The sequence below is a fragment of the Protopterus annectens genome, chromosome 2.part0 (assembly GCF_019279795.1).
Source record: "Protopterus annectens isolate FY-2018-M chromosome 2.part0, PAN1.0, whole genome shotgun sequence".
NCBI lineage: Eukaryota > Metazoa > Chordata > Ceratodontiformes > Protopteridae > Protopterus > Protopterus annectens.
In genome coordinates, this window is record NC_056728.1 from 397,511,823 (window position 1) to 397,527,069 (window position 15,247).

The window sequence follows — 15,247 nt, forward strand, 5'->3', positions numbered from 1 at the left end:
CAGGGGCACCAGAGGCAGTACTGCCAGTTTGGGTCCCAGATGTGGTGGGCATCGGTGCAAGAGTCGATGGAGCCGTGGTAGGCTGAGACACAGTGGTTGGCCTACATCCCTGTGCTGTAAAGCATTTTGTGAGTTGTCAGAAATGGATGACATAAGAATGTTGTGACCACACATATAAATATAAAAAAGAGAGAAAAGGTTGGGGTAAGAAAAAAAAAAAAGAAAGAATTAATACTGTCATATATGACATACAATAAATTAGTATAATATAAATAATTTAATTTTACTTTTTTATTAACTTTACTTCTTAACAACTTCAAACTATATCTGATGATTGCTCCAAGTAACCCTCACAATATGCATATTTTCCTCATATGCTTGATCAAATAATACTGAAAAATTAAACAGCATGACATGTATGCCAATGTTGTTGACATTATTATGTAATCTTTTGAAATAATTTTATGATTTATTTTCTCCTCTGGGATTTGAATCCACAACATCTAAATGAGGTATTACCATTGACTCTTACAGTTTGCCTGAGCTACAGAATGAAGCATGCATACTTGCTTTACAGTTAAAATATGCATGCTTAATTTATTACTACTGTATAGAAGAGCAATACTTTAGGTAAAATAATACCTATGTTGTGCTGCATGCATACCCCTTCCTTCCCTCAGTCTTTCTAAATGCTCAGCATGGGCTTCCTGGTCATAATTATCTCATGGCTGGCAGTAAGATGAAAAGGAGAGAACTAGAGAAAAGATTTATGCATACCAGTCTTTCCTATATGCAGCTTTCTATCTAATATAAATGTTCTTTATCTGTACACTTGCACAACTGTGGGATATCAATAGTCCTAAACTCATCCAGCCACTGGTTGAGTGCATCCTGCTTGCACCTTTTGAGGTCATTATAGTAGTGCCTACACTGTTCTCCAGTGTGGGGAATGCCGGTCGCACCAGAGACAGCCTTGGCCAGACTATTCCATGCCGCACACTTATACTGGAAGCCAGTATAGTCCCCTTTGCTCTCAGCCTTTGGCTATGACACTTTATGAGGAGCCCAATAAAGATTCTGGAGTCCTCAGCACCCCACCTTTGATCCCTAAATTGGGTACCTTCCCTTCCACCTTCAGACATGACTGCTCAGGATAAACAGCAAGAGATAAGAGTGCTTTCCCGCCAATTCATGTTATCACATTTACTACTAGTACACAAACCCAAACAAGCATGCCAACTGCATTTGCATGATCTTAAGTGGAGAGCAACAGTGCCAAACACAGAGGAAAGCAGTTTTTGAAATATGAAGGTTAATCTGACAGTTGGCATTAGTTTATGGGTTGCTTGCTGCTATAACTGTTAGGTGATTTCACTTTGCAGATATTTACTGGACATAACTTTTATAACCTGAGACATTTGTGTGTGGCTTTACATACTGATACAATTAATTTGTACAATGTGGAATTCAAACATATACACAACAGTCAAAACATATTCTTTCACAAAGATGATTTTTCATCCTTGCCACAGAAATAGTGCTTGTCAGACATGATCATGAATTATGTATAACTACACAAGAAACAGTGAGTGGTTAATCATGTATGTGTGTGACCTAACATGGTCCTTGTTTATACATTCATGTGTGTATGAGTATCAATGAGATCTGAAGGCTATCCAAGGCCAGAGAAGACAATTATAATAATAGAAACATAATATTCAGTATAATGTTAGTCACACATATAATTCATATGATCTCCATTGCTATACATATTTATTGTTATTTAAAATTATATTTATTTTTTTTAATTGAGTGGAGAAGCATTAATAAAATTGGGAGTGCCCTAGATTAGAACTCTGGCTAACTTGTATTGTGAGCATTAACTTATCAGAGTTACCACAGGGAAGGTTGGACTACAAGTGTTTTTTTTTACAGTCATTACTGTGCAGAGTGGTCATTACAAATGAGACCTTGTTTGTCAGACTTGCTCATTAGTTATGCATATACATTAAAGAGTTGAGTGTTAAAACATGTATGTGTGTGGCATGACAGTTCAGAAAATAAACGTAATTGTAGAATGATAACTCTACTGATACTCACAGTAACACATTGTATGCCCGATACACCTGCTGTAGATAGTTATTTCTATGTTTTTATTATTGTTTTTATGTTAATTTTAATATAAAGTAAACTGGAATAACAGGAATAAAAACTTTGCTGGATTAGTAATTAGGCTCACCTGTAGTGCAGCTCTACATTTATACCTTACAAGAACAGCTAAGCAACAGCTGTATATTTTCATATTCATTATTAAGTATGCGTGCTGACTGCCAAGCAATGCCTCTTAGCTTGTATGCAATGTGCCATAACACACTTGACAGAATGTATCCATTTTGAAATTGTCTACTGTCTGTTCCCTGTCTGCAGGTATACTGGAACTTGTATGGTGTTGTGGGAGCTTGTTCACCATCGTGCAATGCCACTTAATGGGTTTGCACAATGGTCAGCAAAACAGATGCAACAATGTATCTGATTTGAAATTGACTACTGTCTGCTTCCTGTCTGCAAGTGTTCTGGACCTGCAGTTGTTGTGGAAGCTTGCTGACTATCATGCAATCCCACTAATTGGCATTGCATGATGGAAAGCAAAATAGGTAACAATGTATCCTTTTTGAAATTGACAATGCCTAGTACTTGTCTGGGCCATTAGACTGTGTTTATGCAAAGGCGAGTGATGCACAAACATGACAAGCAAAGCTCACCATTCATTAGTCTTCTAATAAGTGTTTATTAGTTTTCATCATTAAAAGATAAATGTGGGACTTGAAACTATGATCACAGTATAATGCATACTTTGCAGTGCATTGTGTTTACTAAGTGTGCTACACACGCACTTGATTACTATATGCAATTTATGCAGGCTTTATGATAAAAGTAAGTTATATGGTATTTAGTGTATCTATCCATTTCACCGTGTTTGCACTAAGTCATGCACTGTGTAAACATTAATAGTAAAAAAACATAACATTGCAAAACTCATTTTACTACACATTACAGATTTTTACACAATGCTGGATTTGAACTGTCAAACTCATGAAACTACAAAACACAGCAAGGGTGTCTTAGCCCTCTCGGCTACAGAAACAACACTGCAGAAATGATGAAAATCATTGTGCATACCAGCAAGTCCGATTTCATCCACAGTATTAACAAGACATATAAAACTTTTACAGTCTCAGAGGTTTGTACATGTGTTTATTACACATTTAGTGTAATGACTGATCACACAATCATTTAGGAGTATTGTTTCCATCAGTGCATCTCTGTCTTCTCTTTGTATTGTGTTCATTCTCCTCTCATTTGTGCTGTACTCTCGAACATGCAGTCTGTAGGGCATTTTGTATCATTGTCCTTAAACTGTATGAGAATATTACATTGCAATAATATACAGTTTTCAACAAAGGCAGGGTTGTTTGGCTATTAGTGAACAAAAACAGAAATTTGTGCTGCTCACTTCCATTTTAAAGCTTGATACAATCACTTCTACACTTTGTACGTGGATCCTGGGTGACACACCCACTACAGCTAAGACAGACTGACATGTTGTTGTCTTTTCCTTCTCCCTAGCAGTAATCATTCGCAATTGCAATCCATTAGCAACACTGATGTACTGACTAAACTATGTTTACATCCACTTCACAATGTCAAAAGTTTGGGATTCAGCAATTCTAATGAGTTCACAACTGATTTGTACCTTCACCATGCTCAGACACCTGAATCTACACCATAAGAATGTAGAGACAAAAGAGAAACAGGAATACCTGCAGTCAAAGACTGAACAAATCCACAACAAAGTATAATCCAAAAAGAAGACTTCAACCACCACAGCAATGAGCAGCAAGAATCAGTGTAATAAAAGCAAAGTAAAGTAGAAATAAAACAAGAATTTTAATAACAAAAAGGTAAGCGCTTTCACAGAAGACTGCTTTCTTACACCTTAATACAAGACAACAGACTACAGCCCTTATCAAGAGAGCTGCACCAATCAACCCACAGAAGTCTAAAAACCAACCAATAAAAACACATATAGCAAACACATAATTTATATATGGCATCAAAAATGACATCTGCTGTCAGCACACAGAAATCTAAAAACAACCAATAAAAACACATATAGCAGACACTGGCTTTACTGGAAAGGCTCATCCAGATTCTGCTACAGTCTACTGTGAGGGAAAGGTTAGTTTGCTTTTTATTTGTTGTATTTTCTATTACTTTAGTGCCTTTTTATGTTTTGTATTCTGTGATTTGTTTTCTTTACACTGTGTTTTACTTGTATTCTGCTTTTAACTGCATACTAAAACTTAAAAGAAACCACAGCACTGTATCTTGTGAGTCAGAAATTAGAACAGGTCAATTAAGGAGTCACACATAAGTCACAACAGGTCAGCTAAGGTCAATCATCTGTGAACTGAGGGGTAGAGCTAGGAACTAAACCTTCTATTTAAGGGGTAAACATTTCAGAGCTTTACTGGAAAGGCTCACCAAGATTCTTCTACAGTTTGCTGTGAGGGAAAGGTTAGCTTGCTTTTTATTTGTTGTGTTTTATAATACTTTGTTGCCTTTTTCTGTTTTGCATACTGTGATTTGTTTTCTTTACACTGTGTTTTACTTGTATTCTGCTTTTAACTGCATACTAAAACTTGAAAAGAGACAACAGCTTTGTCTCTTGTGAGTTAGACATACTTTGTTCCCACCTTCCCACCTGGTTACTGTTGTCTTCTTAAACACCACTGTCTTTCTAGTTGCCTGCCCCTTATGTTAAGTTGACCATATATCTTATTTCCTCTCTGCTTTTATTGGCTGGTGTGAGTAAGCACAAAATTATCATTTTGTGAAATCACTCCCCTTCAGCCATTTACATTTATTGGCCACCCTACTGTTTTCCATAGTACCAGAATACAAAAGTGACCACCACCTTTCAGTCTATCTTGCTTTTTTAAAAATAGTGACTCTCCACTAAAACTTAACTTTAAGACAGGTAAAACTTAAGTTACCTACTTTCACATCTAACTCCTCTAGTATGCACTGCAGTGTTTAGGATAAACCATTTTTATCTTACCTTTAAGCATCTATTGCAAGACCACCAGTTATTGTAGAGCCCACATTCTGCCTCTCAGTAGTCATCTTGGGATTAGTGGTTCTGTTTTCTCCTGGTGAGAGAAGGAGTACAGTTACATTATTTTCTGGAGACTGATGATCACCAGAAAGCTTAACAACTGCTTTATAGGTGACAGCTTAGAATTTGGGCTTATATTCTGATCCTGGTGATAGTAGGAGCAGAGTGCATTGATTCCTGAATCTTTCTGGTTGGAGAGTGAGTGTCTGTGCTTAACATACCTGATTGGTCTGGTTGCTAGTCAAGGCATCTACCAGAAAAAGGCTACAACCCTGCAGACCCTTGCATCATCTGAGACAAGACTGTAGATCACCAAACAGGCCGTGGCCTGCTTCTCTTCTTGGGATTGGTGCTAAAACTAGCTAGGTTTAGCTAGAATTAGCCAGTGTTTAGTTTCAGCACTCAAAACTGTTTCCTTGTGCTCATCACTTGCTCAGAACTCGTTGTAAGCATTAAATAAATTACAAATTACTACAGCACTCGACTTTCCTCACTTGTCAAGAGGAAAACAGTTCTTAGTATTTAAATTAATAAGCACCTATCCAGACATGTCCATGGATCAGCTCCCGGTGTTTTTTCCTGTCCACCTGATGAATATGGGCATCTTGGGACAATGTAGCAATTGCCTCATGTACACTGACTACTCTCTCCTCCTACCACCCAAAACTACAACCTGTGAGAGATGCACTTATACAGCCAAACTTGAAACCAAGCTCTCTCCAGCCAAGACTGGACTAGACAGTCAAGAGGGGTAGGTAAACACCTGCACCACACCACACTCAACACACAGGCCTTCAAAATCCACACTACCAAAACCCACACATAGAAACACAAAGCACACACCCATATTTACGGAGGCTCTCAATAAAAATCTGCCCAAGCAACAGAGACCTCTTAAGCTGAAATGCAGGCAACCACCCCCCCAACACTGCACAAATGACACATAGCCCACAAAATCAGTGTGCCACTCAACCTCAGCCCATAAGGCAAAACAATGTACCCAACACATTAGTCATAGGTGACTCTATAGTCAGGAACACTGATGACCCATTCACCAGGCTAAACAAGGAGAAAGTTACTGTCAGCTGCCTGTCGGGTGCCAGGATCCACCACATAATGCATACACTCAGGTCACTCCACAACAAGTACAAATATGACTCTGTCATTGTTCATGTTGGTGTGAATGACCTGAGATGTACCTCCCTGGACTACATGAAAAGAGACATGGAGGAGCTCTTGGATCTTGTAGCCCAGGCAGGTATGACCCTAGCCCTGGGTAGCATCCTGCCATTGCTTAGAATGATACCACAGTACAAGGACAAAATGATTGACTTCAACAATTGGCTAAGCTTCTGGTGTCATTCTTAGGGGATCCAGTATCTGTCTGCCTGGGACGACATGGTCGACAGGCCACGATGCTTTGCCAGAGATGGCCTGCACCTGTCACCCCTGGGATTCTGGATACTGGCTAAGTCTCTTTCCACCCCTATAGTGCTTTTTTTAGGCAAGGTTCAAATGCCAAATTTACCACTGTAACAGGAACAAGCAAGCAAACTCTGAGGGTAATGCTACTCAATGCTATAAGTCTAAACCTCAAAATGCACTCACTCGAGGCACTCCTTAAAATGGAGAACATCGACATCTGTGCAGTGACAGAAACCTGGTTCAAGGCTCCAGGGACTACCCCTGCATTACCAGGCTATAATTCATACCACACCTTTCAGCCACCTTACCTGGACCAAAACACTAAAGGCAGAGGCATGTCCATATTCATTAAGGATATCCGCACCTCCAGGCTAGTTGTCAACATAATGCATCTGAAATTATCCAAGTGCAACTAACACTGGGCAAGACTGCAATCCAGGTTGTAGCTTGTTACAGATCCCCCACCATGCACCAGGATTCCCATTCTTCATTTCTTAAGATACTGGAAAATATTAAGGTAAAATCCAATACCTTAATCATGGGCGATTTAACTGCCCCAACATCAACTGGGAAAACTACTCATGTCTCATGTACCAACTCATTCACTCAACATTTTCTGGAATTCATAAATTCCAACACCTTGGATCAGCTTGCCCACACCCCCTCCAGGCGCAGCAATATCCTGGACCTGGTCATTACCAATATGGGTAACTGGTGTTCCACACTAGAGGTCAACTCCTCGTTGGTCAGATCTGACCATAAGCTAATCACCCTAGACATCCATATCCCACCCCCATTAATGAAACCACCATCAAAAACTACTCCAAAGCCAACTTCATGCTTCTTAAGACAGAAGTGGCAAACTTCACGACACCCTCGCAGATGAAAAATAGAGGTACAACTGCTGAATCTTACACAAATGCACTGTATAAGCGCATACACAAGTGCATGGATCATGCCATCCCCAACAGAACCAAGATGCGATCCTCCAAAAAAAGGAAGCCAATCTGGTGTTCCCCTGCCATAAACAAACTCTAAAACAGAAGGAAGAAGCTGTTGCAAAAGAGAGTAAAATCCCAAGATTGGAGGAACTCCGTTGGTCAGCCTCAGCAAGATGCTGAGAACCCTCATAAAATCCTCCAAAGCCAGTTATGGAAAAAAAAAAAACGCCACTGATTCTAAAGACAACCACAAAGCATTCTACAGCTATGTCAAGAATCTCAATGGCAATACTCAGATCTGCTCTAAGCTACAGCACAGGGACACTAAATATACATAACCAACTGATATTGCCAACATTCTGGCAGGTAGGTTCAGTGCTAACTTTACACCCCCTCTCACCCTCCAAAGGGCCCATCTTAATACCAGAAGAATGCAAAGCCCCTGTAATCATGGATGAACAAGTAAAGACCGCACTGTCCAAGCCAAGAACACAGCATCCATGGAACCAGACAACATCCCAGGCTGCTTACTACATGAACTACTGAACGAACTGGCACACCACCTAAGTAACATGTTCAATCATAGCCTCACCTCAGGCTATGTGCCTACTGAATGGTGCACAGTGATGGGTATTCCACTCCACAAAGGGGATGCCACCAAGGACCCCAGAAACTTAGCCTGACAAGCCTGGTCTGCAAGGCCATGGAACATATCATCTTGGAGCTTATAAACATAGAACCAGAATCAACGCACCAGAGAAGTAGCCAAATAAGGGCACGAGGTAGCAGTACAGTCCAACAAGTTTAATAGTAAGAATTCCAGCCAACACAGTATGGTCAATCACATAAGCACATAAACGCTAAAAATCTCAAGAGCGTTTTCATAAAATCTTCATCAGATGTATGCAACCCCATATACTAAGAATAATTACATTTATATGCTAAACAATTAAAACTAACCAATCAATTCAAACCTTCACTTCAAGGCTGTGGTCAGGACTTAAAGCAATATATATATGAAATATATGAATATATAATGAGCTGTGCAAAATATATGATTAAAACATATAAATATGCCATTAAAAACGGTATACATTTTAAGTTTTAAAAGTGATAAAATATTAAAATATTGGAGCAAACTCACTTAATTTACATAATACTAAATCTTGTTAAAATACACATTTAACACAAGACTAATGAAAGAATCAAGCTATCATGCATTGTAAAATAATAATAAAGTCCTCTTGTGGTCAAGCAAAGTAAAGCTTCACAGCTCTAAGTTTTAATACTGGAACAATAGATATAGTCTCATTCAAACCAGGATTTTTTTTAGCTTCAAGAAAAATTTGCCAAAATAACTCTCTATACTCTAATTTTGCTTCCCAATGACCACCTCTAACGTCTTTGGGAACCACTTCTAACATGAAAAATCTGAAAGAGGCTGTATCACAGAATAGACTATGTTTAAAAAGAGAATTTTTAATGTTTTCTTTTTAAATTTCGTACATGTGCTCATAAATTCTATTCTTCAGCTTTCTTTCTGTTTCCCTATGTAAAATGATTTACAAGCTTCACAAGAGGCTAAATAAATCACTCCGCTTGTGTTACAGTTTGCAAATTTGTAACAATGGACACATCTCGATCTAGCCTCAATAAAAATTGAATGTCCAGTGTGGATAAAAGGGCACCGGGAACATGCTCCACATTTATATGTTCCACTTTTTTATTATTATTTTCACCCCCACCTTCTATCAGACTACTTCCCTCCAAAATATTTTTAATGTTGCGATCCTTTCTGAAAATAAATTTAAGGGGTTTAATGAATAGACACTCTAGATCTGAAATTTCTTTAAATCCATTCCATTCCCTTTCCACAATTTTCTTAATAATTCCTGCATCTCCTGTATAATCCATGTTAAATGTTTCATCATAATGTGTACTAGGCACTTGGGTGGTATTATCATAAGAAATAACATCAACTACTAGGGGGTCACCACTCAGGATTGGTGAAAACCTACCTTTCATTAATAATCTGTTCAGGGTACCCTCTCTCTTTAAACATATTACCAATGAAAATACATTCATTTAAAAATCCAACTCACTGGATGTCATACGACTGGCCCTTACAACCTGCCCTTTTACCAATTTTTTCTTTTGATGAAATGGATGTCCACTGGTAAAATAAAGATACGAGTTAGAAAATGTGCTTTTCCTATGAATCTTTGAGAGGAATTTACCTGAATATTTCCTAATATTAATGTCAAGATAATTCAATTCATTGTGGTCCAGCCTATAAGTAAAATCAAGGAATCCAGTTGTCTGTTTCAAGTACTGTAAAAATTCCACAAATTTGTCTTCCTCTTCATTCCAAAAAAATACTATATTATCCAGGTATCATTTATAGAAGGACCAACATTTAGAAAAATCACAATTTAATACAAACTTCTTTTCCCACCAAGAGAGTATGATGTTGGCATATGTGGAGGCACATATAGCCCCCATTGCTACCCCCTTCAACTGTTTGAAGAACTCACCTTCATAAAAAATAAAATTATTATAAAGAACTACTTCCATCAATATTAAACAGGTTTTAAAATTATTATCGTTCAGCTGGCCAAATTCTATTAAAGCTTCTTCAAACCATTGCAATCCGTCCTGGTGGGGAATACAACCAAATAAATCAACAATATCAATCGTAATAAAAATAATGTCATTGTTAAAATCCTTATTTTTCACCTGCTTTAACAAATCCCAAGAATCTTCAGAACAGTACTACCTTGTAAGGAAATCTGTTTAAGATTTTCATCCAGGTATTTAGCCAAGGGTGTCATCACCGAACCCTCCGATGCCACTATAAGTCGCAAGAGAGGGTCGCAGGCATCTTTGTGTACCATTGGGATCCCAAATATCAAAGAAACTCTTGTTTTTTTTTGTTTTGTAAGAAATTAAAAGTATCAAAATTAATGATTCCTTCTAACAATAAATTATTCGATAGGACTCTAATTTTTTGATAGGCAATATTAATCTAATTGCCCGATGACCTCATATACTTTTTTCATCATTAAGTAACTCATTCATTTTAGATTGGTACATAATTGCATCCATCAGCACCGTACCCCCTCCCTTATCAGGTTTCATAATCCTAATGGTCTTGTCACATTTCAAAAGATCCAACAAGTCCCTCTCATCTTGTGTTAAGTTAGGAAAAACCTTATTACTTTCAATCCCTTTTCTTACTTCTCTTTCCATAATCATTTCTAAATTCTTTAACTGGGGATGAAGGGGGGGGGGGTTAAAGGTGCTTTTTCTCCATAAAGCACATTGCTCTATTTCTTTTTTCTGACCGTTAAAAAATAAATCCAAATTTTTCTTTCTTATAAATAATTTGATATCTAGCATAATTTTACTAATGTCATCCTTCCTCTTGGGAATAAATTTAAACCCCTTCAAGAATAAATTAAAGTGGGTCTCCTTAATATAAATAGTACTATAGTTTCCTAAAGAATGTGTGTAACCATTAACCACAATCTTATCTCTATCATCTATCAGTTGTTCCATCTATTGTTCCTGTAATTCCCTTTCTTGTAATTCGAATGGTGATATACCTGCTCTTTGTTTTCTATCCTTTCCGACCTCCTGAGCGGGGGGATAATCTAAAGGGTATTCCTGTTCTCTGTTCAAACATGCTTCCTCTACCTCCTCAGCCACAAAAACATCACTAATACCAGGTGTGTCTTTAAATCTGGGTTCCCAACCACTGCAAATATAGGCTCCCCTTGGTTTAGGGTATGCTATACCTGCCTTCTATTCTTGTATATCCCTATCCATTTTAAACTTTTGCCTTTTACAATTGTTCACACAATTTGCATCTACCTTATGAAAAATATAATTATAACTTGCCCTATAGTTTTCAACTGAAAATAATAAACCCATAATAATGTTATTATTGGTTTGCTCCAACTCTTTCAATAAAAGCCCCATTTCTCTCTCATTATCTTTAATAATAACCCTAATTATTTCCAAACCACATCGATCAAAAGCATCTATTAAATCCTTACAAAATTCTGTTCCCTCCTGAACCTTATTGGGGTACTTGCATACACGTAAACCCTTCGGTACAATTTTGTTAGTTAAACAATCCTTAAAATAATTATTATCAACTTCCAATGCTTTGTATTTATCCAACAAAAAAATACAATTTGTTCAAATTAGCATTGTAAGTCAAATTGTCATTGTTAGATTGGTTACGAACTTTGAAGTTGTCCTTAATGTTATATTTTTTCTGGATAACAGTATCTAAATCCATAGCAGGAACAGAAACATAGTCACCTTTTATGGTTTTTGTCCTTTGGGTGAGCTCCGAAGGCTTCGCTATTGTTTCCTTCCCTTTCCTGGTTACTGTCCAAAAGAATAGTCGGAAAACCTATACTTTCCTTGTTGTCCTCACTGTGCAAAAGTTTGTTAACATTATTCTTCCTAGAACTGGAAGAATTAGGTAATTTAGATTATCCCCCGCTCAGGAGGTCGGAAAGGATAAAAAACAAAGAGCAGGTATATTACCATTCGAATTACAAGAAAGGGAATTACAGGAACAACAGATGGAACACCTGATAGATGATAGAGATAGGATTGTAGTTAATGGTTACACACATTCCTTAGGAAACTACAATATTTTTAATTATAGTACTATTGATATTAAGGAGACCAACTTTAATTTATTCTTGAAAGGGTTTAAATTTATTCCCAAGAAGAAGGCTGACATTAGTAAAATGATGATAGATATCAAATTATTTATAAGAAAGAAAAATTTGGATTTATTTTTTAACAGTCAGAAAAAAGAGATAGAGCAATGTGCTTTACAGAGAAAAAGCACAATTAAGCCCCCCCCTTCATCCCCAGTTAAAGAATTTAGAAATGATTATGGAAAGAGAAGTAAGAAAGGGGATTGAAAGTAATAAGGTTTTTCCTAACTTAACGCGATATGAGAGGGTCTTGGATCTTTTGAAATGTGACAAGACCATTAGGATTATGAAACCTGATAGGGGAGAAGGTACGGTGCTGATGGATGCAATTATGTACGAATCTAAAACGAATGAGCTACATAATGATGAAAAAAAGTACATGAGGTCATCGGTGAATGAAATTAATAATGCCTATCAAAAAATTAAAGTCCTATTTAATGATTTATTGTTAGAAGGACTCATTAATGTTGATACGTTTAATTTCTTACAAAACAAAAAACAAAGAGTTTCTTCGATATTTGGGATCGCAAAGGTACACAAAGACACCTCCGACCCTCCCTTGTGAATTATAGTGGCATCTGAGGGTTCTGTGATGGCACCCTTGGCTAAATACCTGGATGAAAATCTTAAGCAGATTTCCTTACAAGGTAGTACTGTTCTGAAGGATTCTTGGGATTTGTTAAAGCAGGTGAAAAATAAGGATTTTAACAATGACAGAATTTGGCCAACTGAACAATAATACTTTTAGAACCTGTTTAACATTGATGGAAGTAGTTCTTTATAATTATTTTATTTTTTATGAAGGTGAGTTCTTCAAACAGTTGAAAGGGGTAGCAATGGGGGCTATATGTGCCCCCACATATGCCAACATCATACTCTCTTGGTGGGAAAAGAAGTTTGTATTAAACTGTGATTTTTCTAAATGTTGGTCCTTCTGTAAATGATACCTGGATGATATAGTGATTTTTTGGAATGAAGGGGAAGACAAATTTGTACAGTTTTTACAGTACTTGAAACAGACAACTGTATTCCTTGATTTCACTTATAGGCTGGACCACAATTAATTGAATTATCTTGATATTAATATTAGGAAAGATTCAGGTAAATTCCTCTCAAAGATTCATAGGAAAAGCACCTTTTCTAACTCGTATCTTTATTTTACCAGTGGACATCCATTTCATGAAAAAAAAAATTTGGTGAAAGGGCAGGTTGTAAGGGCCAGTCGTATGACATCCAGTGAGTTGGATTTTTTAAATGAATGTATTTTCATTGGCAATATGTTTAAAGAGAGAGGATACCCTGAACAGATTATTAATGATGCTATACAGGAAGTAACAAATGGAAGAAAGGGTAGGTTTTTACCTATCCTGAGTGGTGACCCCCTAGTAGTTGATGTTATTTCTTATGATAATACCACCCAAGGACCTAGTACACATCATGATGAAGCATCTAACATGGATTATACAGGAGATGCAGGAATTATTAAGAAAATTGTGGAAAGGGAATGGAATGGATTTAAAGAAATTTCAGATCTAGAGTGTCTATTCATTAAACCACTTAAATTTATTTTCAGAAGGGGTCACAACATTAAAAATATTTTGGAGGGAGGTAGTCTGACAGAAGGTGGAGGTGAAAATAAAAAAAGTGGGACATATAAATGTGGAACATGTTCCCAATGCCCTTTTATCCACACTGGACATTCAATTTTTATTGAGGCTAGATCAAGATGTGTCCGTAGTAACAATTTTGCATACTGTAACACAAGCGAAGTGATTTATTTAGCCTCTTGTGAAGCTTGTAAATCATTTTACATAGGGAAAATGGGAAGAAAGCTGAAGAATAGAATTTATGAGCACATGGACGAAATTAAAAAAGAAAACATTAAAAATGCTCTTTTTAAACATAGTCTATTCTGTGATACAGCCTCTTTCTGATTTTTCGTGTTAGAAGTGTTTCCCAAGGACATTAGAGGTAGTCATTGGGAAGCAAAATTAAGACTATAGAGAGTTATTTTGGCAAAATTTTCTTGAAGCTACAAAAATTCCTGGATTGAATGAGGCTATATCTATTGTTCCTGTATTAAAACTTAGAGCTGTGAAGCTTTACTTTGCTTGACCACAAGAGGGCTTTATTATTATTTTACAATGCATGATAGCTTGATTCTTTCATTAGTCTTGTGTTGGATGTGTATTTTAACAAGATTTAATATTATGTAAATTAAGTGAGTTTGCTCCAATATTTTAATATTTTATCACTTTTAAAATTAAAATATATACAGTTTTTAGTGGTATATTTATATGTTTTAATCATATATTTTGCACAGCTCATTATATATTCATATGTTTCATATATATTGCTTTAAGTCCTGACCGCAGCCTTGAAGTGTAGGTTTGAATTGATTGGTTAGTTTTAATTGTTTAGCGTATAAATGTAATTGTTCTTAGTATATGGGGTTGCATACATCTGATGAAGATTTTACGAAAACGTTCTGGGGATTTTTAGTGTTCATGTGCTTATGTGATTGACCATACTGTGTTGGCTGGAATTCTTACTATTAAACTTGTTGGACTGTACTGCTGCCTCATGCCCTTATTTGGCTACTTCTCTAGTGTGTTGATACTGGTTCTTAGTTCTTTTCGCACACATCTGTGGATTTGTATTTTTTAGCTTATAAACAAAGATATAGGTAACCTCCAAATCCTGGATCCCACTCAGTTTGGGTTTGTAAAAGGTAGATCATGTCTACTAAACCTGATTGACATCTTTGAAGAAGTCACCAGAGCCATAGACGAGGGCAAGGTAGTGCACACAGCCTATCTGGACCTCTCCAAGGCTTTTGATACCATCCCCCATTCTGGAATTATAGATAAACTCACTAAGCTGGGCATAAATCCATATGTCACAAGATGGGTGGCCAACTGGCTCACTGACAGAACCCACACAGTAAAAGTAGCTGACTC